General features: G+C 37.9%; 1 protein-coding gene across 2 annotated transcripts in view; it reads right to left on the bottom strand.

Annotated features, from left to right (window-relative positions):
- The window catches only part of PTPN5 (protein tyrosine phosphatase non-receptor type 5), a 93,838-nt gene that overhangs the window by 61,593 nt on the left and 5,129 nt on the right, over positions 1 to 27,116 (bottom strand). The window contains exons 2-3 of one of the 2 annotated variants that reach the window (XM_070764545.1): positions 11,635 to 11,715; positions 8,661 to 8,727 (exon numbers count right to left, since the gene is read on the bottom strand). The gene's annotated coding sequence lies outside the window, so the exon portion shown is untranslated. Of the gene's footprint in view, positions 1 to 8,660; positions 8,756 to 11,634; positions 11,716 to 27,116 lie in introns of those variants that run through there. The other variant, XM_070764526.1, reaches the window with a different exon arrangement.

A 27,116-nucleotide genomic window follows, 5' to 3' on the forward strand; every position in this document is an offset into this window, starting at 1 on the left:
CACTAGAAAGACCAGGTGTGTTTCTTCTGCAGCTATTTTTCTTCCCTTTCTTTTTTTGTGGCTTGATGGTGGAATTATTGACCTTGTGGAAGTCCAAAATCAAGGATTTACACGGGATGTATATTCCCATTGGTATCCCAAAAGTTGTAGGTCATCACCAACTTTTATTTAATTTAAGTTTGACTATTTACTCCATAAATATTAGCATGCATGCTTAGAATATTATTTTTCTCTGCTCCATGCACACATGCACATTAAAAAAAAAACCTTGCACCCATCTTTTATGGAATTTTTGCTGGCAGTGGAACATACATTTCAATTTTTGGATTTGTGAATGGATATGTGTTGTGGTTGGCTCTGGCCCAGCTCCTGCCCCAAGGAATGTGGAGGTGGATGCAGGGGAAACCTCAACATGTCATAGGCCTGTTTTATTGCCGACAGAGTCCAGGTAGTGAAGTTTCCTCGGAAGAAGAAGGTGGGGGTGACTTGGAAGAGGAGAGTTTGGCAGACAGCCCAGGAGGAGATCAATCAGCCTTATCATCCCTGGATTCGGAACAAGAATGTATGACACATCCACGCATGCGTAGAGTGATGCATAGGAGACAACAACTGAAGGATTATTACAGGAGATAAATGAGGCCACCTGTGGTTGGGTGGGGCTGCTGTAATTAGTGCTACAGATAAAAGAGCAGCCTGCTGTTTTAGCCTCATGGCAGTTTATGTGATTCATAGTTTCGTCAAGATCATGGTTTTTGCTGTTCAAGATTGTGTGTGGACTTTCTGGACTTTAGAATTGGACTCAATTTCCCAGTTATTGGGTGAGCATTTGGATTGCATTTAACCTGTGCCTTGTGTGTACCAGAAAATCCCTTTGACATTTAAAAAGGGAGCTGTTTCTGTTTTTCTGTTGATAAAGACTTTTGGGTTTTCCTTCTATCCTGTGGTGTGTTTCTTTCTGGACAAATTACCCTGTAATTACGGGCAGTTGAGACACTCCGGCAGAACAATATGGGGGGTATATTTAAGAGAAGGAGTAAACCACATATGTAATTTCATAGTGGATATAGAACAATTAACTTGCCTGTAATTGTTGCAAGGAAGATCATTCTTTTTAATTTTTTATCTTCTTTTTCTTTTGCACTTTGAATTTCTTTTTTAAAATGATTTTACTTGATATTATGTTTTAGCATTGTGAAACTTTGATAAAAAAACATTTTTTTTACAAAAAGTAAATGTACCCATATCAGTTTATGCGAAAAAGCCAAAATATACAGTATATATATTTACACTAATTCAAAGTTACAGAGTGTGAGCAGTCCAACACTAAGCCTTCACTCAGTGATCATCCAAAATCAGCTGAAAAGTGGGCAAAGAAAATAAATGATACTAGGAATTGGAGTTATAATAAGTTGGAAGTTTTCTACTTGTGAAAGCAGAAAAACATTGCAGCTTTCTATAGCCTACACTTTGATTATTTCTTCCACACATACTGTCCTCCTTTTGTTATTTACACACAATCCACATCATTCCATGTATAAAGGTCTATGACAAGAAGTTTTATTCAGTTATTCAAATGTTCTCGTATCTCAAGAACATTTGTTGTTCTATTAGCTCCTCAAGGGACAATGAATCAGTCAATGCAGCCTTCTGTTCAACAGCGGCACTAGAATATATACTTCTCTCTTCAAACAAATGGTTACGCGTAGGAGTTCCTCATTAATAATGAATACAATCCCAAAGAAGGATAGGTAAGAAGCATTACGGAAGACAAGTTCCTGACTTGTTCTTTGTTTCTGTATGTGATAATAATCAGCTGCTTAAGATGCATCTCTAATTTGTTTTATTTAATCTCACCATGAACATTGTCTAGCTGCATATTAGTCACTATATTCTATGTTCAAACACTTGCTAGGTATCAAATGGCCACAGTTCATCGGGCAACACAAAAGCCAAAAGCTGCAGATCCATGAAAAGGGAAATGGTTCAACAGAATTGTGATAAAGAACATTTAAATCTATATTAGAACAGAGAAAAATACTCCATTTGCTCTATATATTGAGATATAATTTACAAATCAATATATGGTATCACAGAAAGTTAATTAATGCATAGAACAACAACAGTTTTTCTACGACCCTGCCATCTCTTAGGTTCAGAACTGAATTTGTAAAATAATAGTAAACAATCATCAACAAAAGATTATGCTGGAAAACTAGCATGCTAAAAGCAGATACAAGCAAACTAGAATAGATGAAATAAAAGAAAATAAACAGCAAGAACACCTTATCAATAAATATCATCCAGAAACAAGTAAGATTAAGGAAGCATTGGAAATAACAAAACAACAAATAACAGTTATACCAAGAAGATCAGATATGAAACTCAAACAGCACACTCTGGGCAGAATCTCCAATTTTAGACAAGTCAGAAACATTTCTACCAACCCATCAGTGGAGAGACTGATCTAGTGAATTAGTCAATCCCTGACAAAGAAGAATCAGTGCAGTTCAGGGCAACTCAAAGAAATATAATAATATAATAAGACTGCAACTTGAACAAAGGAGGTGGGTGGGAAGAAAAGGGTGAATAAAACAACTTGTAATAACAGCAGCAATTGTGAAGAAAGGGGAGAAGACCCAGAATTAGTCAGTACCAGGTAAAGATAGACTGCTTGGGTTTTGGTTCAAACATCTGATTGGTCTACACCTACTCATTGGCAAGCAGTTTAACAACATACTGGGGGGGGGGGGGGGTTTGAAATTGAATTCTGGCTAACCTCTGGCAAAACAAGGCAAAATATTACATGGCCAGTATGTTTAAAAAAACAGACAGAATCAATGAATGCTGAAGCAGTCCAACAGCATCTACTTGAAAGCAAACTCTTTTCCATGTGAACAGAAAGGAAACAGCCCAAGTAGCACAGGATATATTTTTGGAGAACTGCAAGAGAAGACCAACTTGAATATTGTAGCATCTGGGAGTTTTCACTCAAGTCCACGGCTACCTGTTTGACAGCTCCCTATATAGGGAACTGTCAAACAGAACCTCGTGTTGCCATCAGCTGAGAGCGCATGTGTGTTAGCAGCCATGCTTTGGCAACCTCTTAGCTAGTTTATAAAATAAATAGAGCTGTTAGCACAGAAGCCTGGCTTGCCTTAATCAATGACCCATCATTCCATGATTGGAACAAATATAGTTTGGATTGATTACAGGAAGGCACTTGATTCCTGAATAATCAAGTGTGTAGAAATAACAGAAGTCAAACAGAACCTCTTGTTGCCATCAGCCGAGAGCGCATCACAAGCTCTGTACAAAGATCAGTGGCAGAATACAAGACACAGCTGCTTGTCAACAATGACAAACTGAGAGAGGTTAATATTGAGAGAGGAATCTTTCAAGAATCTTTCATCTAACACTATTATATGGCATTGCATTGATTCTTCTGTCAACAATACCGAACAAGTCAAGCCATGGCAATTAAACTTCAAAAGCTATCCTACCTTCTTTACATGGACAATCTGATGGGCTATCCTACCTTCTTTACATGGACAATCTGATGCTGTATGAAAAAACATCATCTGAAATAGAATTGCAACCCAACACTGCCCACATATACAGCCTAGATATTGCAATGGAATTTGAACTGGACAAATGTGTCACCCTTATTATCAATGAGGGAAAATAGGGAAAATTGAAGGAATCAAAATGCCCTATGGAAATTACATCAAGAGTCTTGGTAAAGACAATTGCTACAAATACCTAGGCATTTTTCAACTGAGAACATAACAATATCACGCACACTGGAGTCAAGAAGAAAGTTAGAAGTGAATGCATCATGAGGGTGAATAAGATGTTAAAAGTCCAAACTCAATGAAAGAAACACCATCAAGACAGTTAACACTGGGCAATTCCAGTCATTAGATACACAGTTGGAATAGTGGACTGGACTCAAGCAGAACTAAATACCCTGATTAAGATGACCAGAAAAATAATGACAGTGAATCAGGCCCTTCGTTCACTCAGGGAAGTTGACACACTCTACTTACCAAGAAAAACGGATGAGTGTGGAATGTTACAAGTACATAAGACAGCTATAGAAAGAAATGCCATTGGAAGAATATCTGAAGGATAATGAAAAAGATGCACTGAAATTAGTATAACTTGTAGTTCTTACTGAGTACTGAAGAGACCAAACTGATAAGCCAATGAAGAATAACAAGGTAAAGTATTCCGTGACCGGTACATTAAAAATGGCAAAGCAGATAACAAGGCTTTCCAATGGCTAATAGCAAGAAAGTTCCAGAAAGGTGGTGGGGCTAATTTTGGCTGCACAAGACTGAGCCTTAAGAACAAATGCATTCAAAGCCAGAATTGGATGTTAAAACCTTAATTTCTCAGCATTATAAATTATGAGGAGGATGTTTGCAAAATTGAATATTTATTCTATGATTTCAAAAAGCGTAAGAATTGAAGCATGAAGAAAATATAGAAGCAAAATTAGAATTTATGCAAAAGCAAGTAAATGTACATTGAACATTGTTCTTTGAACTTCCTTTTCATCATCACTGTTAGAAACATTATATTTACTTAAATACCCAAATGCAACTCATGATAAAACCAAAGATGTGAAGTCTTATATATATATTTTTTCCATGCTGAAATCTACGGTTACACTTCACTTCTACAGCATTAAAATTCTGGACAGGGCACTACAGGGGACATATACAGAATTTTAAAATGACCAGCTCCCCTGTGAAACAGAAGCACAATGAAGAACTGTCACCTTCACATGCTGTTACTATGACAACTGTTGCTGGGGCACTATCTTTTCCAAAGGTGAAATTGTTATCTGGTCTTCCCTTTCATGGTGTCAATGAAATAGAAAATAGGCTTTGTTTCAAACCAAGAACAAACACTTGCATTCCAGAAATTCTACTAAGCTATTTCAGGTCAGTTATGGTTTGATTGTTCCAGGTGGAATAAAATTCATATTATGTTGAGTAGAGTAAGGAGGGCGTTTGCCCAGGTTCGCCTGGTGTACCAGTTGCGGCCCTATTTGGACAGGGAGTCATTGCTCACAGTCGCTCGTGCCCTCATTACCTCGAGGTTCGATTACTGCAACGCTCTCTACATGGGGCTACCTTTGAAAAGTGTTCAGAAACTTCAAATCGTGCAGAATCGTGGGGCTTCCCAGATTCGCCCACGTTTCTACAACACTCCGTGGCCTGCACTAGTTGCCGATCAGTTTCCGGTCACTGGACCAGAGTACCTCTGGAACCGCCTTCTACCGCACGAATCCCAGCGACCGATAAGGTCCCACAGAGTTGGCCTTCTCTGGGTCCCGTCGACTAAACAATGTCATTTGGCGGGCCCCAGGGGAAGAACTTCTCTGTGGCGGCCCCGGCCCTCTGGAATCAACTCCCCCCCCAGAGATTAGAACTGCCCCCACCCTCCTTGTATTTCGTAAGCTACTCAAGACCCACCTATATGGGGAACTGAGACACCTTCCCCAGGCTTTTATACTTTATGTTTGGTATGTATGTGTTGTTTGGTTTTAAATGATGGGGTTTTATATGTCTTTTTCTCTTTTAATATTAGATTTGTTCCACTGTAATATTGTTTTTATTATTGTCGTGAGCCGCCCCGAGTCTTCGGAGAGGGGCGGCATACAAATCTAATAAATTATTATTATTATTATTATTATTATTCTAGCTTCCACCCATCAGTTTCCAGCATGGCATATCCCCCCAGCATGCCCAGTTTCAATTTATCAGTTTTTTCTCTTCCTTCTCTCTCCTTAGCTGTTCCTATTATGGCCTCACCACAGCAATGTTTCTCCACCTTGGCCACTTTAATAGTGGTAGACGTTAACTCTTTGATTTCTCCAGACTGCTGGCTGGCTGGGAAATTCTGGGACTTGAAGTCCACCTCTTTTAAAGTAGCCAAGGTTGAGAGAAACACTGCAATACATTATATATCTCCCCAGGCCATCTTTTTCCAAATTATCCCAGCAGTGTCTCTTCTTCTCCTGCCTCCATTCATCTGCCATTCATCTGATATATTTGACTCTTACCCACTGCCATCCTCCTTCCCCCCAATAAAATCCCTCATTTCATTCTATGCACATAAGTAGATACTGTAATATCATTTCATTCTGTGCACTGACTAAACTATCCAAAGCATTGGGCTAAAAACCTGAAAGCAAGCAGTACTTTTTATAACGAAGATTCCTATTTTGAGGCAGAATGGAGGAATAAAAATATTGGAAGAATGAAACAAAGAAAATATATTTATCTTATAATGTGTGAGTCACAAAGTTAATTCATTCCATTTACCAGAAAGAGAAGTCCTGAAAGGCATAATTTTCTGGAGCTCTTTGACCCTGGAGAACTTACAAAACTATTACTTGTGAAATTGATAAATATTTTAGTTCTCTCTGAAGTTCTTATGTGTGAGTAGTGCCGGTGGCCACCCACATAAAAATAAATAACTTAAATTAGTACATGGCCCAGGAGGCCCACATCAATTTCATTTTCTACCACAGTTACTATAATGAGCATCCAGAAGACATAAAAGTTTAATTTACACAGAGTGTTCTTGATTCCAAACCCCTTTCCTAGGTCTTGTAGGGAGCAACAATGAGCAACAGGCTTGAATATTTCATTTCTTTCACATTCTTAAACCACTATTTCCGTAGAATCTGCACAAGCAAACTACTTTCAGGAAGCTCTTGGCAAAGGGTAATTTGATGCCAACTTCCAGAGCATATTTAAACTGTATTTTCCTTGTTCAGTCATTATAAGAAAATAGTTTAGCTAAGAAGGCCAAAGAAGAAGGCTAAGAAGTACCGAAGGAAAACTCTGTGGATATGGTAATAATATTTCAAAGTACTCCTAGCTTTACATCTATATGAAGAACAGCATCCCTTACATTCCTGAAGACCCACTTATTGGATTTGCTAAAAAAAACAGTTGTTAAAATTCATGTATTGTAAACTAGAGATGAAGATTACTCCATTATTAATTCAAACTCGGGCTTAGTATTCTGCACAGATTTGATGACAATTTAATTTCCAATTGCTGATCCAATTGCATTATAAGCAAGAGCAAGTAAAGTGTTTTGTGAAATCTAATCTTAAAAAAAGAGCAGCTGAAGGCGGCAGTATATGAATGGATTGCAGTTACGGTATTTCTTGGACAGATTTTCTAGATATACATTGTCTAGAGACGAAGAATTCTAGCTTCTGTTTGCATTTTGAAACTGTCCATTTATTTATTAAAGAATTTACATTACAGACCAAAAAGCCCAAACACAATCTCACTTTTCAGTTAGGATTTAGATTAATGCTGTGTATTTCTGTCCTAAGAGCTGAGGTGATATTTATCAAATTTTAAGAAATACCAAAGTATACTGTTCAAAAAAATAAAGGGAACACTTAAACAACAGAATATAACTCCAAGTAAATCAAACTTCTGTGAAATCTAACTGTCCACTTAGGAAGCAACACTGATTGACAATCAATTTCATTTTGTTGTCAGCACATTCAACTTTGTACAGAACAAAGTATTCAATGAAACTATTTCATTCATTCAGATCTAGGATGTGTTCTTTGAGTGTTCCCTTTATTTTTTTTAAGCAGTGTATATGAAGTGTGATCAATCTAACAAAGTCAGATTTCTTTTATATTATAATATGAATAAATGTTATAAATATAAATGAAATCAGCCATTGGATGAACCTTTTCCCAAACTCTGCTTCAGTCACTCTTGCAGTAATCACAGATTTCTTCATATTTTATGCAGCAGATGCAACCGCTTATTTAGGATCTTCGAGTAGATAAATTATTTAATCAATGCTGCAGAAACACAGCTATGGTTCTCAAAATGTGCAAATAATCCTAATCCTTTAGAATTGTTTTAAACCTTTCTCGTTTCATGTGTGCGTGCACACGCGTGTGCGCGCTTGTGAAGTTAAAGATAAGCTCTTCAATACTGATAAGTTGCTGTCCAAGGTACTGATATTTTGTTCCACTAGATCAGTGCTTCCCAACGTGGGGCCCATGCCCTACAGAGGGGCAATTGGCTTTTTAATGGGGGCATTTGGAACCTTGTTTAAACCAAGTTAATGACCTTTTAGGCTTCCTCCATGTGAGTAGCAGTTCACTTTTTGAACAGTAAAAATTATATGTCAAAAGGGGGGGGGGGCATCAGGATTTTAGAGATACTTAGGTGGGGCATGCCCAAAAAAGGATTTGGAACCACTGCACTAGATAAAGCTCAAAGGTATGAAAAAGAATAAAGAACTCATAAGCTCATGAGCTATATAAACTATATATATGCTAGATTATTTTGGATCCATTTTAATGTCTTGTCAGAACATCAAAGCAGAAAGAACATAAATGTTTTTAATTTCTTCTAAACATATTTTTTAGTTAGATCCTTCAAAATAGTTACCTTCCAAAAGCTCAACACAGAAGCTTTAAATCTAGCTGAAGTTACTGGCTGAAGACTAGTGTGATAGGCACAAAAGGTAGACAAAATAGTGAGTCTTCTGAAATAGCCATTTCTATTGCATCAAGGATATTTATGAGTTGGTTCAGGAACTTTCTTTAAGTAAAACAGAAATTGTGTTATTTTCCAAAATCATGACAATGTACTCACCATTTGACAAGCAGCTGAAATTCTCAGTCACATGATTAATTCTCCCAGTATTTTCTTTGGTCTTCTCCTGACAGAAACAGTAGTCTTTAAAACAATAACTTGTATTTTAAAATGGTGGGTTTCTTTTTTAAAAAACACATCTTTGTAAAGAAAAAAATATTATTATTATTATTATTATTATTATTATTAATTTATAACTATTTATTATTATTATATAATTATTATATAATTATTTATTATAATTATTTATAATTATTTAATAAATAAATGTAAATATTTATTAACATTTATTTAGCAGAAATAGTTATTTGAATAACTTCTGTTTACATAGTCAAAGCAACAGCCGAACAGGACAGATTTGTCACTTCTTGTGGAAGACCTCAACTATATTGAGAAATTGTCTTTTAAAACAATAGATTCAAATATCTAGTTACCAAAAAAACCACTCTATATATATGTTTTCACAGATAAAGTTATATATATATATAAAACAAGCTAGGTTCTACCTTCAAACAGAAACCAGGATTCTTTTTGCATATGTTATGAAAATCTAGCATGCAAATTAGACTGCCCATAACTTCTAAGTTACAGGTAGTTACAGCTTATTCAAATTTCTCTAAGTTCTATCAAAATATAAATATCTGAACACATTATTTGAAAAGCTGAATTATTGCATTAATACTATCCTTAATTCTTGAAAAGCCATTGATCAGTTTGATAATACTGAGCTACAATAGCTAATGATTACCGCATTTTTCCGAGTATAAGTCACACCTTTTTATTTATTTTATTTATTTATTAATCAGATTTGTATGCCGCCCCTCTCCATAGACTCGGGGCGGCTAACAGCAATAATAATACAATGTAAACAAATCTAATATTTAAGTTAATTTTTAAAAAACCCAATTTAAGAAACCAATCATACATACTAACATACCATGCATACATTTTATAAGCCTAGGGGGAAGGGAAAGTCTCAATTCCCCCATGCCTGACGACAGAGGTGGGTTTTAAGGAGCTTACAAAAGGCAAGGAGGGTGGGGCAACTCTGATATCTGGGGGGAGTTGGTCCCAAAAACAGGGTGAAAACTTGAGTGCGTCTTATACACCAAATGTAACTCCACTCAACCACCCCCACCCTTTGGCCCCTGCCTCCCAGCAATTTATCTCCTTGCAGTAAACAGAACAGAGCCTGTTAAGCCAAGCAACTGATTAGCAGCTTCCCAATTCTCAGCTGATTGAAGCTGCAAGGAGGCCACTTGCTGAATCTGCAAGCGAAACTAAAGCTGCAAGGAGGCAAATTGCTGGGAGGTGGAGACATAATTTTATTTTCTTCTGCTAATCAGACTGCTAAAATTGCAAGGAGGTAAGTCAATAACTATAATATCTGTAGACATTCTATGTAGACTGTTCAAATTGTTACACTTATTTTTTAAAGACTGCTTTATTATTATTCTAGACAACAAAATGAGGAAGCTTTTTAAAATAAATGCTTGATCTAAAGAAGCCTAGTGCTTTTGGATCTTCTTTTAAATAGCAAAGAATAATGTATACTATAAGAAATTTTAACGGTATCTGTACAAATATAGTCTGAAATGTAACTGTGTTCTGTTTTAGTATTAAGATAAGACAGCTGAGTTAAACCCTGACTTAATGATGTTTGGAGCAGCTCTGTTTAAATAACTGGCAGGAGTTAGTGTGACTACATTTAAGTAAATTTCCTGGCATTAATATACTGCCATTATAGTGAGTTTCAGGAGAAGGGCAGCATAGAAATAAGTAAATAAATAAATAAATAAGTATGTATGTATGTATGTATGTTAGTAGGTAAGTAAATAAATAAAGTCCAATTATTTACTATTTCTATGGTTCAGGCACACATGCACAGACATACACAGCAAACAGTGTGTATCATCTGTACTGTTTGCTGTGAGGCAGAGGCAGAATTTTTCCCTCTTGTTTTCCTCACCCAAAACTAAGGTGCATCTTATACTCCAGTGCATCTTATACTCTAAAAAACACAGTACATGAAAATGTAATTTTTTTACTACCACCCTGTGGGCGTGGCTTATGCAGGACACCCTGCATTTTCTTTCAACATCTTTCAGTGCAAATTGGGTGCTCTGGGGGGGAGCTCCATTTTTGCTACCCCACTGCATTCCCCCCGCCCCGTCCGGGCAGTAACCACGCCTGGTGCCAACCCTGTGGATAAATAAGTTCTACTGAAATTTTTTGCTGAAATTGATATAATGTGACCTGCAGGGAATAAATCTCTTTATAAATTTCATTTCCAGCAGCAAGCTTCCAAATGTAATAATTCTGTCCTTTTAAAAAAAAAATTACAGAATGTTACTGTATGCCTTGCTATACTAGGTTTTAATTATTTCAATATGTAATCTAAAAACCAAATATTTAACACTGTAATATCAGATTACAGTGAAATTACAGGGGAATCCAGAGCATGATACCATGGTCTTTCAAGACTGAAGAATACCAATGCAATATCAGATTTAGCAAAATGTTTGTCTTTAGACATTTATAGAGAATGAGGGATAGAATTTCATATTCTAAAGTAGAGTTAATATTGAGAAACATATCCAATTCTGTTACAGTAATGGAAAATAAAAGCATATGACTCATTAGTCCAACACCTTGGCAGTTTTTGCCTGTGTGGGAAATTCAACCATTCAATTTCAGATTTCCATAGTCCTTAAATAATGCAATCTAATGTGCAAAGATTTCTATTTAGCACACGTAACTGCCTCTACAACATAGCAAGCAAGAATATTCTATTATTAAAAATATGTTTGCAATAATTATTTCAAAATATTGGAGAGGATTATTTGACTCAATAATTAACAACAAAGTCAAAGCAAATATATTTGACTTAGTTCCACGTTACATCAGATCAGCCATCTATTGCACATACTGTATTTAAATAATTTGCTTCTTTTATACAATACTATCAACTTACTTAGCCGTCAGTAATTCCATGCCATTCTGAGAACCACAGTTCTAGGACTTTCACAGCTGAATTAGTAATTATTGACTTCTCCTAATGCAAGAAATAAAAGGGGGGAGTATTCTTCAATGGATATCAAAGTGAAATGTATTATAAAATTAAACACAGCTTTATACTTAACTAAATTAATGCTGTGCGATAATGAAGGAGGAATGTGAAAACAACAAAAGGGATTATAGCAAAAGAACAGAACATGTGCAAAATTGAGAGGTAATTTTAGAAGATGAATCAGACTATTGCAACCCAATAATCTTCTAATCGATAACATTATATATACCATCAGATATATTTGAACCAAAGTTTCCATTATGAAGCTCTACTCCTGCTCCGATTGCACAAAGTTTCTTCAAAACTGATCTCAATGGATAGCAGAGGTTGGCAACATTTTCTAGTTGAAAACTGAATTTCCTTGAGAAGAATATGCAGAGGGGTATGTGTCAAAGATGAGTAGAATTAAAGCAAATTGTGGCTGGAAGCAAAGTCAAAACAGAGAAGAGTCACTAGCATTCTTTTGTCCCTCTCCCCAAAATAGCCTGTTCCTTTCTATATCGCCTTTCTCGGAATGAATACCAAGGTAAAAGCAACTGAATGTACTATATGTACTATACAAAGTTTCTGGAGTTAGCTGAAAGGCAAAATTAAATTAGACTTAAGTTATATGTAGCCCAAAGACCACAGGCTGCCTTTCCTTCTCCTTATTCAGTAGCCACAGCCTTAAAGTAACGAGTGGGCACTTGCGTATTATTTTACAACAGTGATATTTTTTCACTGAACCAATAGTCCCTATTTAAGCACAAACGTCATCTTCATGTAGTTCACACACTGTCCTTCATGCAGTTCCAGATAGATAGATAGATAGATAGATAGATAGGTAGGTAGGTAGGTAGGTAGGGAGAGAGAGAGAGAGAGAGAGAGAGAGAGAGAGATAAGATAGATAGATAGATAGATAGAGATAGATAGATAACTTTATTGTCATTGTATGTATATACACAGTGTACCCATGCAACAAAATTCATATGACATCAAAGACCAATCTCAACATGCATAACAATCTGAAAGAACATGCTCAACCCACCACAATTTCCCACCTGAACCACCCAACATCCACACAACAGACCAAGTAGTATTGTCCAGCAGTTCACTGATGGTAACCCCCTAGTACATTGATGGTGAAGATTTTTTTCCTTGGGTGCCGAAAGAGTGTGGGTGTGCGCTATCATGCATGTGGGAATGCCCACACCCATAATTCAATGCCTGGGGAGGGCAAAAACAGCTTCCCCTGCTCCCCAGAGGCCCTCTTGAGGCTGGAAACAGCCTGTTTCCTAACTTCTGGTGAGCCCAGTAGGGTGGTGTTTCGTCCTCCAAAGGTTCCAAAGGCTTCCCTGGAACTGGGGAAGGGTAAAAATGCCCGCCCCCATCTCCCTGGGGGTTGTCTGGAAGCCAAAAATGCCCTCCCAGAACCTCTGTGTGAGCCAAAAATCAGGTGGCCCTAACACACATGCATACTGGAGCTGAGCTAGGGAACGACTCATGTGCCAGCAGATATGGCTCTGTTTCCACCTGTGGCATGCGTGCCATAGGTTCGCCATCACTGCCCTTCTAAATTGTTACGTGCAATTATAGCTCTGGGATAAAAACTGTTCAGAAAACATGTGGTTTGAGTTTTAATTAATTTAAGATGTATAAAAATTTTAAAACATAAAGGCCTTTAATTCTACAAAGAAACAACTACCGGTAGCACTTCCAAGGTGCATGTGACAAGAAGTCACAAAATTATATTTTAAAAAACATGAGTCATACAATTGATAGAATATCAACTATGATATTCATCAACTATGATGGATTTTGCATTAAAGGATTTTGATTATACTACATCTAGCTAAAGAAAAACACTTGATAGAAAAATGGCTTTGCAATAAATCCACTAGCAATAATTTTCTTCACAATTCTTTATCAACATAGCAGCAATTAAGGTAGGGTAAAGAATTAAGGAGGCAGATTGTGCCAAATCTATTTAAGGATCTATAATAATTAAATCAGAATTAAGATACAGTATGTAAGAATCAGCTGAAAACAAGAAGATATTTTCTATATCCTACCATTTACCCTGCTTTTAATATAAATGACAATAACGTGCTTAAAAATTGATTTATCGGAATAAAATAATATAGATACCAATCAGTTTTGTTTTCAAATAAATCATCTGAACTAAATTTCTAACCAAAGTTGAGTCAATTGCAAGTATCATTTGCATACTGACCTGAAATTATAATCAATACTAGATCATTTTACATACCTTCATATATTGTCTAATTTTAAAAAAATCTTACATGTAGACTTTCAGATTATTTGGATGACCATTATTAGAAGCAAATTGAAAAGGCACCAGACCTGGTCAATACCTGGATGTGATAATATTAGGGCAACAGGCAAGACAAGGAATTTGAAAAAAAACCCTACGGAGGATGAAGTAATAAAGAAAATTATGAAGTGTGCTGAGATGGATATGATGACGAGGCGGTTAAATAATCAAGAAGAATCTGATTATTATAGAATATGGGAAAGGATTTATGTATGGTTTAATAAAAAGAATACGAAATGATTGGAATATAAACTAATAAGTATATGACTTGATTTCTCTAAGAAAAGTTTAAACATGAAAAAATTTTCTTTTCTACTCTCCATATTGATCTTACAAACTTTAGTGTTTTTCTTTTCTGTATTAGAATGACTTCAATTTTGAGCGGGGCAACTGTAATCCCTAAGCATGTTAAATGTATGTTTGTCTTGTCTGTTTTTTTATGAAAAATCAATAAAAATTATTATAAAAATTAAAAAATTAAAAAAGGAATTTGAAAAAAACATCCCCCCCCCCAAAATTAGTGCCATATTGTTGTCATGAAAAGTATATCCATGAAGTCACCAGAAGCTGAACTTGACTTAAAAGACACTTTGTGATGACAACTTATGTAGTATTTGATGGATCTTTGATTTTAATATAGTTTCCTGCAGAGAGGCCACAATGGATTGTTCTACTTAAATAAACTTGGAATCATCATAGGAAAATTTCTTCCCATTCTGACCAAAATTAAAACTCCAGTTTTGCCAAAGAAAAAAAAATAAAAATCTTGTCCCCATCAAGTCACCTTTTCTCATCAATGTAAGTTGTCATGGCTAAGGATAATATGATAGATCACCTCACATTTCCTTTGGTCCCTGTTTAATATGGCTCCGATTATCCGATTTGGGAAGACGGATGCTTTGTAAATGGAGATCTTTGTGGTTAAACATGGTTGCTATATATATGTTGGGGCAGGAAATGGGGAAAACTACTGTATTTGAAGCAGGGTATGTAATACATTTAGTTAACTGAGTTCTAATCAAACTGAATGACTTCAATCACCTAGAAAACAGACTTAGTTCAAAAGATATGATTCATACCTCAAAATGGTTTGCTATTTATCAGGAATGATTTTACAAGATAAGTCGTGACTGTTCTGCACACAGGGCCAATTAGACAAGCAAGGCTGAGTAGTCTCAATGCATGGTTGACATAATGAAGCTAGGAGGAAAGGTTTAGCTTCATGAGGCATTGGATATCTTCTGGGATAAGCAAGGTCTTTACAAAAGAATGGGTGGCACCTGAAACAAGATGTACCAAACTGCAGGCACATAATGTCAAAAGGGTGGCATAACAACTTTTAAATTGATTTGGGGGCAGGAGAAAGATGACAGAATGCAATGCATCTTAGAGAAAAAGAATGACCCCCTTTTTTTGGTCACTGTACAAAGAAAAATATGTAATTCTAGGAAATGAGCATGAAGAAAGCCACAAGGACAGGTACATTGCCTAGGAAATTAAAGACTGACTGACTGTCCATCCGTCCATCCGTCCGTCCGTCCATCCATCCATCCATCCACGCACACACACACACAATATATACTGTATATATATATGGTCTTGGCATATTCGGGTTTCTTCCCGTGTAAGTTTCAGAAATTTCTGGTGACGTTTTGACAAGGTCCCACTCGTCATCTTCAGGCTGTGCTTTTGGCTTTGTGCTAATATATATATTAGAAGTTTCCAGGTCAAATGAGACAGTTGGAATGCTTTTTGTTGGACATAGCAAGCATTAGAAATCCACAGAACAAATGAAATACTCTGCCTGGAACAGCTCGCCAAAGAATCAAAGAGACATTACCACTCTGATTAAAACATTTAGTAGCACTTAGAATCTTGCCCGAAACCCAAACATTAACTATATCGGTTAAAAGCACTGCTTAAAACATTATAACTTTCAACGTACATGTACAGACTTGTTCAAAATCTCCAACATGATCACATTTGATTCTAGAAGAAATTTCTAAAAAATGAGAATATTGAAAGAAATGATAATGTAAAATGGATATGTGATACCCAACTTCTTGATTTTAGTAGAAAACAAAGCTGAAAATGGCAGATCATTGTGAGGGGTTTTTTTTTAGACTGGACAGTAATAAACTGAAAGCAGTGGTAAGTAACATTTTATGACAAGAGAATCTAAAATGAAAAGGTTTCCAAAAAAAGAGAAACACTAAAAGCACAATTACACATAATTGCAATCAGAAAAAATAGAGAGCAACAAAAGCTAATGTAATTACAGTATAGAAAAGGTTTAAAGAAGTTCTAACGGGCGGGGGGGGGGGGAGAGAAACACCAAATATGAGTTAGAGAGAGAAATGTTACCAGAAAGGATACATAAAGTTAATATGGAAATGTACAAACAGTATCAGAAAAAAAGCTATGGAATGATACAGAGAGAAAGAAAAAAAACTGGGCATGAGAAGACCAAAAGGGAAATGGTAGTAAATCTCCATACATCTGTTCCAAAGGTGGGTTCCTCCCGGTTTGGACCGGTTTGCCTGAACCAATAGCAAACTGCTGCTGATGTCACGATGACGTTAGGGAACCAGGTTAGTTGCTGCCGGTTCATAGGTGCCACCACCTTTTTATATTTTATTTTAATTATTTTATGGGAATTTTTTTCCAGGTTTTTTTTTCTTCCGCGCATGTGCAGAAGCCAAGTTTCCAGCACTGCACATGGGTCGCCATCTTATTTTCTGCTTTTAAAAAAATAAATTAATTTTTTTCAGCACGAGGCACAGACACGCCGCATGGGAAGCAGCAAACTGGCAGCGAGATAAATTAGAACTGACTCCTGATCTGTTCTCTCTTGTTCCAAAGTGTAGAAGACAGGACAATAGATTTCAGTTTTAGAAAACAGATTCTGGACTGGACTGTCACCACAGACAGAAATAGTTAGATTGTATTAAGACGTTTCTTTAAGACATTGCATTAGGGGAATTGTAGTTAGATTGCACTCTGGCAATGTAGTTTTACATGTGACCACATATGGGCATTCCTACTGGCGCTGACCCGTGATGAGGGGTAATTGGAGAGAACATTCCAGCAGGTTCTTTGTTATTCACTAAGCAAGCCAACATGTAGAAGCAACATGTAGAACATCATGAGAGCAGAGCCAGGGACGATTCAACCTCTTTTTAATGGGAAAGATTACACTGCAGAAAAATCACATCATAACTGTGAGTTATTGTGTAGATGCCTGTAATCAGTGGTGGGCTACTAGCCAGAATGCCTAATTGGGCTCACCTCCACAGTTCTGGAGGCCCCATGAGTTTGAGCAGTGTTATGCTGCTGCTCCTGTGCAGGTAGCGAAATCATGCATGGAGAATGCAGGTCCACCTGTGTTCTGGCAAGGTTTTTTGCTTCCACACATGTGGCCAGGCCCATCCCTGCCTGTAATAAAATAATCTGTGATATCTCGTTGTGCTGAGTTAATACTCTGGGAGAGCTCTGGGCTTGAACAACAAGTGGACAGATGTTAAGTTTTGTTTTGTTAACAATACTGTTCAGCCACAACTGAGGGAGCTTCCAAGGAAGGAAGATAGATGAGATAATCTCATCAAGTCCTCTCTCTCTAGTCCTAACTAGTCTCTATCAAGGATTCTGAAAGACGCGCAACAGTACAAATGCAGAGTCTGTCAGAACAGTAGTGAAGCCAAACTGAGTACCAAAGGGCAGGGAAATTCTGAATATGGGAGAGCACCTTATGTATAAAAGGTGCAGCATCTGAGAATAGCTCAATACACTCCGTTGATTTGCAGCCACGGTAGGCTTAAAGAGGACAAGTTACATTAGAGAAGAATAGCTAGCGCTACAGCTTTAGTATAATGTTCTCTGGGAGCAATTAATGGCTGGAAGGAAATTTATGGGGTGTGCTGTCCTGCAGGCCTCCTAGAACTAACTACATCAGTTCTTTATTGCCTGGTTCCAACTGCTTTCTTGCTTTTGACTTTGGAATTAATTTATCGACTATGCTTCTGTCTCTCCCTTTGACTGTGAGAAAATCTTTTGCAATTTGATTCTAGACTGTTCATTTTTCTTCTCGTTTCTCTGTTTACTTGGAAGACAATATGCAGCTTGAAAACCCTTACATTGGTTTTACAGACAGCCGTTGTTTAGTGACAATTGGGACTGTAGCTTGGTTGATAAGCAAAGTAGTCACTAAGTGAAATTTCCAAGGGTACTTTTCAGCATCAGTTATTCCTTTGCTTTACAGACCTGCAAGTCACATATGAAAGGATTGTTTGCAGTTACTTTTTCAACACCCTTGTAACTATGTGAACAAGGCAGCCAGTGAATGAGGATTATCTTATTTTTAATTCCGCTCATTTAATTATTTCATTGTTTGCCGATAATGTCATACTATTCAACTGTAAATCAGAAAATAAACTATTTGTGTTCTGCTACATTACAGGAAAGATTTCACTTTTTTCAAATTTTATAAGAGATTGGGCCATCACTGGATTGATCATACCTGACAGTAATTAAGCTTGCTTACAGTTTGAAAGAGAAAATAATCTGAAAAAGAGATAACAGCATATAGTTAGTCCTCAACTTATTGCCACAATTGAGCCAGAATTTATACATGATATGCTTGTATGTATGAGTGATTTTTTAAATTGGGGTTTTTTATATTAGATTTGTTTACATTGTCTTTTTATATTGTTGTTAGCCGCCCCGAGTCTTTGGAGAGGGGCGGCATACAAATCTAATAAATAAATAAATATATTTGTTAAGTGAGCTTTGTCCCATTTCTTGCCACAGTTAAGTTAGTACTATGGTTGTTATGTGAATCTGGCTTCTTTGCGGACTTCGCTTGTCATGTTACAAAAGGTGATCACATGACCCCAAGACTCTGCAGTCATCGTAACTGAGTCAGTTCCTAAGCATTTGAATTTTGATCATGTGACCATAGGGATGCTGCAATGATTGGTGTGAAAAGCAATTATCTTTTTCAGTGCTGGTGTAATTTCAAAAGGTCCTAAATAATCTGTTGCAGTTGATGACTACCTGTACGTTCTTGGATTCTTGAGTGAGGAATTTATAATGAACAAGATGTGGTAAATATTGGAATGTTTTGTTTTAGGTTTCATGAATAGAACTTCAGTAAATTCACAAAATCAGGGGCAAAGACCCTCTATTATTTGTTTGATATAGTGTCTTTCAAAAGATGAATGGCAATTAAAAGTCAACCTTAAGCAACTTTTTCCCTTTATAGAGATGAAGTAAAAAAGAAAAATCTGAACTTATTGAATTTTTGCCAGTCAGGCAAGCCATTCCTAGATACAAATTGCCATACAGATAGTAATTCTGAACTTTCTTCTGACTGTCGTATTTGGCTTAATTTAGCTACCTGTGAGTAGATTCAGATAATTCTGATTTCTTAGAGAGAAATCTTGATGTTTTTCAGATGATAAATCGTAACATTTTACATATCAGGTAGACGTTTTCTAGGTGAAGTTGGCTCATCTAGGGAGCATCTAGAATTTCTGCAAATAAATTACTTTCTGCTTGTTGTGTCTGTAAATTGTGACACTGTACTAAGGTTCAGCTTGATTGTTCAGAGATATTCCAGGATTCATCACTTACTGGAGTTTTGTTAATACCAACCTTCTGAAAGTGATGACAGTAGCTACCCAATGTTGCAAGAATGAGTGGCTTCAGCACCTCCAAATTACAATTAACAGTCTAGGCTGAATCCCCTTTGTGCAGACTGACAAATAGCCTGTTAACAATGCTTCTGTCTTGTCTGAACTCCAAATTCTTTTATTTGCCCTCATCCAGTTTATTATCGCATACCCATAAAATTAAAGCTGTTAGAGGCTTTTAAGTTCTAGTTCAATCCACTGCTCAGTGTGGGAACCCCAATTAATATATCATCAAATATGACCATTAAGCTTCTTTTTTTAATTTACCCAAGGAAAGGGAATTCAATAACGTTCTGGTTAATTAGCTACATTGCCAAATTGTTCTTATTATAACACTTAATTAAAAAAAAAAAGGATGTCTGCAAATTAGTAGAGTGTGAACAAAATATTTTCTAATATACTAATCTTTTTTTGAAAGGAACACTTATGTCAAATTCAGCAGAATAGCTGAAGGAGACTATAATGCAGAAAGAGGTACAGTATTTCTAAATAATGACAACTTCTAATTCCATAATTCTTTAATATTTATTTATTTATTCAAATTTTTATGCCGCCTTTCTCCTTAGACTCAGGACGGCTTACAACATGTTAGCAATAGCACTTTTTAACAGAGCCAACATATTGCCCCCACAATCCATGTCCTCGTGTACTAATTTACTGGTTTTTTTCACATCTATTAGAATTAATCAAATTTAAGATTATTAGAATAGGATTGTAAAAATCAGGGTGACCACTAAATGGCAAGGAAGAGAAAAATTGCTGCCATTCACCGGTAGGGGTTTTCCAAATTTTCACCCAAGAAATGTAATCGTAAATTAATTAAATTGGTTCCAAAAACATTATTTGAATGTGTCCATATGTTACAAACCAAACCAAAATACTTGGAAGGATAGATGAATCAATGAACACAGAAAGGGCATAATAATTAATTAAATGATTACCCAATCAATAAAATAAGTTTATTACTAGCTCAATTCAATAGCTAAGACTATATATAAAACACCGCCACAAAAACACAAAAGTTGGGACACAAAGCAATTTAAGGTATTTTTTTCTGGCATAATATTTTTCCAGAACATATTTTAGGGCTTATAAATCCGGCTAGTGTTCAGAAACTTCAGATCGTGCAGAACGCAGCCGCGAGAGCCATCGTGGGGCTTCCAAGATTCTCCCACATTTCTTCAACACTCCGTGGCTTGCATTGGCTGCCGATCAGTTTCCGGTCACAATTCAAAGTGTTGGTCATGACCTTTAAAGCCCTACATGGCAATGGACCAGATTACCTCCGGAACCGCCTGCTACCGCACAAATCCCAGCGACCGATAAGGTCCAACAGAGTTGGCCTTCTCCGGGTCCCGTCGACTAAACAATGTCATTTGGTGGCCCCCAGGGGAAGAGCCTTCTCTGTGGCGGCCCCGGCCCTCTGGAACCAACTCCCCCCGGAGATTAGAACTGCCCCCACCCTCCCTGTCTTTCGTAAACTACTCAAGACTCATTTATACCGCCAGGCATGTGGGAATTGAGATAGCTCTTCCCCCTAGGCCATTACAAGTTATGCATGGTATGTCTGTGTGTATGTTTGGTTTTATAATAGGGGTTTTTAGTTGTTTTTTATTATTGGATTGTACATGTTGTGTTTATTATTGTTGTTAGCCGCCCCGAGTCTGCGGAGAGGGGCGGCATATAAATCCAATTAATAATAATAATAATAATAATAATAATTATTATTATTATTATTATTAATGCCCAATAGTGTATCTATATGCCCAATCTGAAATATTAGCTGCTTAATATATGAGGAATATACACCTAACAACCAAACTGTTACTGGCTTGATTCAAGACCAGTTGTCAAACTCAAGGCCCAGGGGCTGGATCTGGCCCGCTGGTTCCTTAGATCTGGCCCACATGGCCACTCTAGAAACAGCAAAGGCCTGGCCTGCAGTGCCTCTGCCAGTGAAAATGGACCTCAGGAGGGCCACATGCGGCACTGCCAGGCTGCCTTTTCAGCTGCAACAACCTTCTGCTGCCCTTTGCCAGAGAAAACGGAGCTCAGGATGGCCGCTTCACAGGCAGAGGGCAGCAGGAAGCCGTCACAGCTGAAAATAGAGCCCATTTGGGCCACCACAGATGCCCCGAACATGAGTGATGTCAAACTGGCCATGCCTACCTTGACCAAACTCACCCTGGTCCCCGAGGGCAAACAGAACCCTGATGTGCCCCTCAATGAAATCGAGTTTGACACCCCAGAACTGGCTGTGTAAAAAATAAATTGACTTAATGCAGTACAGTAATTCAAGCACTGAATTCTAAGAATACATCCCTCCCCCTCAACTATCTTCTGTTTGACTAGTCAGTGGTATTTATGGTTCCCATGAAAATGAACAAAAGATCTATAGCTCCTTTACCACTGACTTTTTAAAAAGGGGGATAGTTTATAACACATACCATATCATATATCATTTGGAGACTAGAGCTAAACAAGGTAATAAATCTATTTGCAAATATGGTAAGCTTTCTGAGGTTAAGTAAATAAAAGCATTCTTTTTAAAGAAAAAGAATCACTACTTCGAACTCAGGCAATGCATGTTCTCCACTGTTAAGAACTTCAGGGAATATAAAGTACAGGAATGTACATCTATGAATCAAGATTTCTTATTGCCTAGGACCATGATGGCGAACCTATGGCCTTTTTCCCGGCATCGCCTGTTGCTCTTCCAGGTTCTGATGTACCAGCCAGCGGTTTTCATTTGAACAGGCATGCCAAAAACCAGAAGAGCAGCTGTGCTCCAGGAAGGTGATCTTCTTGTTTCAGAATGCACATGTGCACGGGTCAGCTGGTCTGGTTTCGGAATCCCAGTGGTCGCTTCTGCAGTGAGCAGAGGAAGGTAAGCCGGCGCTTCGCTCCCTATTGTTGTGAGCCGCCCCGAGTTTGCGGAGAGGGACGGCATATAAATCCAATAAATCTAATCTAATCTAATCTCCCTGCCTGTCCACGTGATCTTCTTGCATGGCTCCAGGTGGTTCGCAACACCGGTGCACCAGCAGCTGGTGAGGGCGGGGTAGGGGTGGTGGACTACCTACGCAGACGACCCTGTTGCTTGGCTTCTCCTTGCTGGGAAACACTGTTCCCTAGACCAGTGTTTCCCAACCTTGGCAACTTGAAGATATCTGGACTTCAACTCCCAGAATTCCCCAGCCAGCATTCGCTGGCTGGGGAATTCTGGGAGTTGAAGTCCAGATATCTTCAAGTTGCCAAGGTTGGGAAACACCACCCTACACAGTGGCAGCGCTCTCGCTTTAGAGGACCCCAGGCTAGGCTGCGTGTTTGGAGCTTCCGCAGCCAGTGCAGGGCACTCAGAACTCAGAAGGCAGGTTCCATTTGGATGAGCAATCACTATCAGATCCCGTAGTTCAGCAGGGAGACCCATTTGAAGGGACCTGGGTGGAGCGAGTCCCACCTAATTTGGCTGTGTTTTTATTCCTTTCCAGACCAGCTCCAAGCAAGGAGTGCAGGCAGTGACACAAAAGCTGCTGAAGTTTGTGCAGAGCTTGTTTGGAACTGGTCTGGAAAGGGAAAAAGCCTCTGGCAGGGAGGGAGGGAAACTTCCTGATGCCCCCCACTCCTTCACGCCTGGCAGTGGCAGCTCTCACACTGCTGCTTCCTTGGTGGAGGCATGCTAGCCAGGAATGCTCCCTCAGAGAAAGCCTAAGGCACCAACATTTGCCAGCGTGAACGGCCATATTGGACATTGCCTGGAGCACGAGGCTGGGAGGAGGAGAAGGAACAGCAGTGGCAGGCAGTTGCACTGGCAAAGTTTGGTGCAGGCAGCTTCCCAGGCCCAAAACGGACTGTGGAGGAGCATTTATTTATTTTATTTATTTATTAGATTTGGTATGCCGCCCCTCTCCGTAAACTCGGAGTGGCTCACAGCAAGAAATAGTACAAATCCAATACTTAAAAAACACTTTCCCATGCCTGACCACAGAGGTGGGTTTTAAGGAGTTTACGAAAGGCAAGGAGGGTGGGGGCAGTCCTAATATCCAGGGGGAATTGATTCCAGACGTTGTTTCATCGACAGGACCCGGAGAAGGCCAACTTTGTGGGACCTAACCGGTCGCTGGGATTCTTGTGGCAGAAGGCGGTCCCGGAGATATTCTGGTCCAGTGCCATGAAGGGATTTATAGCATGTGTGGGTGGTGCATGGTACATGTGCAGGAAAGTACACATGTGAGGGCAGTCATGCATCCATGCGCAGATGTGGCATGCGCACACACATACAGACACACACTTTTGGCACGCAACCAGAAAAAGGTTCACCATCCCTGGCCTAGGATCTCCCTTATATTAAGAAGAATGATTGCTCATGCTCGCACCCTTTATGCGAAATCTGTAGCGGTTACAAAAAATCAACAGGAATTGTAAAAGGATAAGTATAAGATTTTAACAATTCGGCTTAAAATCTATCAAGCAAAATTCTGATTGTACTGTTACACAAATGCAGATATTTCCTCTGTTGTATTTGGTGTCAATTTGTCTTTCAGCAACTTCCTCCCTTGGGGTTGCTTTTCTTCTCCCTACATGCAGATTTTCGTACTGAATGAAAACACCATTTGGTGATGGCACAGTGCGAAAGTACCGATGTGTATATGTTCTAGTCTGCCAATATCTGACAGAAGCCCAACTTTTCCTGAGTGACATTGTGAACCTGTTTACTAGAAAACATAGTAAATTTACTATATTTATGGCTACCAAAAAAACCAACATGCAAAAACTGAAATTCTCTCATTGAATTACAAACCTGTGATTCAAGTTTGGAAAATATTTAAAATTTCCAGTACTCAAAATCAAGCGTCACCAGTACTTTGAAAACATGAAGCATCATAAACATGAAACTGTTTGCGATACCTCCTTTTGTCAACATCTGGTAAGGTAGATGCCACACCAATATTTGAAACGTAATCTTTGCAACATTCATTCTTATGTTAAGGGCATTTTCATGAACTTTTGCTAAGAGATATTTGTTTAATTATGTTCTTGCTTATTAAAATACTAATGTAACGAGATGAAAAAATCCAACTTCTCTAAGCAACCTTTGTAGGGTTGATTAATCCTCTGGGATTTCTTATCATTATAATTCCCAAATTATAAACTTCCCATTATAAAATTTTATGCAACATATTATTAGTACTATCACAGCAGGTGGCAGCACCTCACTAGCTAATCTATAGAAAGTAGATCAGAAACAATACCACTTAAAGATTGCAGCCCACCACAAAACACTAGGATTTTTAAAAAGATTTAAAAAAAATTAAATTCCAAAGACTGCAACCTCCGTTTTGCTGCCAAGAAAACAGAATAAACAGAATAATAATAAACAGAATAATACCCACCTTTTTAACATGTATTGGCCTTTGAGGTAAAATTTAGCCTTAATATCTTTTCTATTCCTTGCATTGGATTCTGAACCTTTTGCACTTAAAAGATGCTTGCTAGGATCCATTAAATATCTTCCACAGTGTTTCTAATACACAGAATTCGTTAGTCTGGATTTGGGTCAGCGTGATTCGTGAATCCGACCACTGTGGTTTTGAATTACAGGCAAAACAGACATAGAATAAAGCAGCTTGTCCAAAGAGTTATGATATAAATAAACAAATGAATAAAATAAATAAAACATCCCTATGCCACTGCATATTTGAGAAGCACACTTAACAAATGGTTAATTCACATATCTGAAAAGTAAATGTGATTAATGTATCTATCTCTAGATAATTAATCTGAGAACTGGAATTGATTTTGCTCTTTTTTTAAAAGGAGAAAAAAATGAAAATTTGGATTTACTGATGTGTGGAATAGCATGTGGATATTCAAAGTAAGTATCATTTCAAAACTAAGTCCCAATAAATGGCAGTAGCAAGACAACGTAATCCACAAGACTCAAGGGCACTCAATCAAAATAATAAAAGCCTGATTCATTTTGCTAAGTGAACTAGAAAAGCAAAGGATGGTTACTTAATATAATATGCTTTACTGGGTCATGGGTAAAAGCCATCATATCATGATACAGTAACCCAGAAACCTAACTCAGAGAGGGTCAGTTTGACCTAAAACCACACCAAAGCTGTTTGAAGAGAAAGCAACCCACTGCTATGCTAGCATTATCCTTTTCCCAGAAAGCAATGAAATCTTAAGAGTGGTAAATATGGCTTCACTAGGGATTACTATCTGTATTTTATTTCCATTCCCGAAGGCCACACAGGAGAGGGGTAGGAAAGGAGCAGAAAGAATTGGGAGGCCCCAATGCTACTTCAAGTGGTATGAACTCCAATCAGGCCATTACAATGCTAAACTTAACAAGACCAAAAAAAGGTCTGGATGGACAATTTTGAAGGACTTGGATGTACCTGGAAACAGCAGAAAAGAAGAAAAAGAACAAAATACAAAGGTCTGTAAATAAACTGAACTGAATTGAATAAATAAATGAGGGAGGGAGGGTGGGAAGACGAAAGACAGACAGACAGACAAACAGACTCTGGCAAAAGAAAGCAAAGGTAATACCAACAGTAATACCGTAAGTGCCTTGGGTGAAAGGCCAAAACAACTGGGGTACCACTTAAAGATCATCAGCATTGACTGCATTCACTGCCAATTGCATAAGGGAGTCTTACCCAGAACAGATGTTTCATCCTCTGATGATACAGCTAGCACTACAAGGATCAATGTCTGCCTGTCCCAGGCATTTAAGAAGGACTTGATAGGTGGATAAAAATTCCAAATGCAGTCTGAACATCTGGTGGTCCGTGCAATGAACCATTAAAAAAAAAAACTGGGAGTGGGGCACCAGAAAGTGATAATATCCAAAGCATCCTTTGCAGCGGTTGGTAAGACAGAGAAAATAACCTACTCAATGGATCACTTGAATTTAATGACCAGCATAAACAGGAGAGAAGACATGGTAATTAATTATTTTGTGCAAACACAGCCAATGTATCACTATATTCACAAATTGCAAAAAGCTATAATGTGACTTGCTTGGCTTTGGCTTATCTTCTGGTTTGAAACTAGCTGCTGTAAAGTCATAGTTCATGGGTAAAGATAAAGCCATCAAATCATGTCTTGGTCAACATAGCCACTTGAGTTAATTTCAATGGAAACTGGGAGACAGTGAGTTCTAGTCCTGTCTTCAGCATGAAGTCAAGTGGATGACCATGGTCTAGTCACTTTCTCTCAGTTCGAAGAAGGATGCAAACTACTTCTGAAAAACCTTGCTAACGAATCTGCAAGGATTTGTCCAGGCAGCCTCTGAGAATTGTACATGACTTGGGGGCGGGGGGGGGGGGGGGGGAGGAGAGACAATGGACTGAAACGATGGAAAATAA

Source organism: Erythrolamprus reginae, chromosome 1, assembly GCF_031021105.1.
Source record: "Erythrolamprus reginae isolate rEryReg1 chromosome 1, rEryReg1.hap1, whole genome shotgun sequence".
In the NCBI taxonomy this organism is placed as follows: domain Eukaryota; kingdom Metazoa; phylum Chordata; class Lepidosauria; order Squamata; family Dipsadidae; genus Erythrolamprus; species Erythrolamprus reginae.